Raw genomic sequence first — 2,141 nt, forward strand, 5'->3', positions numbered from 1 at the left:
TGACATCTTCTGCAGCCCTTTACAGAGAACATAGTCATGTCACAGACTGTCCTCAGAGGAGCTCACAATCTAATCCTACCATAGTCATAGTCTAATGTCCTACCATAATATTATTATGTATTTATATAGCAATGACATCTTCTGAAGGACTGTACAGAATACATAGTCATGACACTGACTGTCCTCAGAGGAGCTCACAATATAATTCTTACCATAATCAAAGTTTAATGTCCTACCATATTATTATTATGTATTTATATAGCACTAACATCATCTGCAGCACTTTACAAAGTTCAGTCATGTCACTGACTGTCCTCAGAGGAGCTAACAATCTAATCCTACCATAGTCATAGTGTAATGTCCTACCATATTATTATTATGTATTTATATAGCACTAACATCATCTGCAGCACTTTACAGAGTTCAGTCATGTCACTGACTGTCCTCAGAGGATCTAACAATCTAATCCTACCATAGTCATAGTGTAATGTCCTACCATATTATTCTTATGATGATTATTATATAGCATTGACATCTTCTACAGCACTTTTCAAGGTACATAGCCATGTCACTGACTGTCCTCAGAGGAGCTCACAATCTAATCCTACCATAATCATATCTTATATCCTACCATATTATTAATAAATATTTATATAGCACTGACATCTTCTGCAGCACTTTTCAGAATACAGTCATGTCGCTGACTGCCCTTAGAGGAGCTCACAATCTAATCCCACCATAATCTTAGTCTTATGTCCTACCGTATTATTATTAGTATTTATATAGCACTGACATCTCCTGCAGCACTTTACTGAGTACATAGTCATGTCACTGACTGTCCTCAGAGGAGCTCACAATCTAATCCTACCATAGTCATAGCCTAATGTCCTACCATATTATTATTATTCGTATTCATATATCATTTTCATCTTCTGCAGCCCTTTACAGAGTACATAGTCATGTCACTGACTGTCCTCAGAGTAGCTCAAAATCTATACCTCCCATAGTCATAGTCTAATGTCCTACCATATTATTTTTATGTTTTTATATAGCACTGACCACTTCTGCAGCACTTTACAGAGTACATAGTCATGTCACTGACTGTCCTCAGAGGAGCTCACAATCTAATCTCACCATAATCTTAGTCTTATGTCCTACCATATTATTATTATTCGTATTCATATAGCATTTTCATCTTCTGCAGCCCTTTACAGAGTACATAGTCATGTCACTGACTGTCCTCAGAGTAGCTCAAAATCTATACCTCCCATAGTCATAGTCTAATGTCCTACCATATTATTTTTATGTTTTTATATAGCACTGACCACTTCTGCAGCACTTTACAGAGTACATAGTCATGTCACTGACTGTCCTCAGAGGAGCTCACAATCTAATCTCACCATAATCTTAGTCTTATGTCCTACCATATTATTATTATTCGTATTCATATAGCATTTTCATCTTCTGCAGCCCTTTACAGAGTACATAGTCATGTCACTGACTGTCCTCAGAGTAGCTCAAAATCTATACCTCCCATAGTCATAGTCTAATGTCCTACCATATTATTTTTATGTTTTTATATAGCACTGACCTCTTCTGCAGCACTTTACAGAGTACATAGCCATATCACTGACTGTCCTCAGAGTAGCTCAAAATCTATACCTCTCATAGTCATAGTCTAATGTCCTACCATATTATTATTATTATGTATTTATATAGCACTGACATCTTCTGTAGCACTTTACAGAGTACATAATCATGTCACTGACTGTCATCAGAGTAGCTCACAATCTACTCCTACCATAGTCATAGTCTAATGTCCTACCATATTAATATTATGCATTTATATAGCACTGACACCTTCTGCAGCACTTTACAGAGTACATAGTCATGTCACTGACTGTCCACCGAGGAGCTCACAATCTAATCCTACCATTGTCATAGTGTAATATCCTACCATATTAATATTATGTATTTATATAGCACTGACATCTCCTGCAGCACTTTACAGAGTACATAGTCATGTCACTGACTGTCCTCAGAGGAGCTCACAATCTAATCCTACCATAGTCATAGTCTAATGTCCTACCATATGATTATTATGTATTTATATAGCACTGACATCTCCTGCAGCACTTTAC

Source organism: Hyperolius riggenbachi, chromosome 7 (assembly GCF_040937935.1).
Source record: "Hyperolius riggenbachi isolate aHypRig1 chromosome 7, aHypRig1.pri, whole genome shotgun sequence".
In the NCBI taxonomy this organism is placed as follows: domain Eukaryota; kingdom Metazoa; phylum Chordata; class Amphibia; order Anura; family Hyperoliidae; genus Hyperolius; species Hyperolius riggenbachi.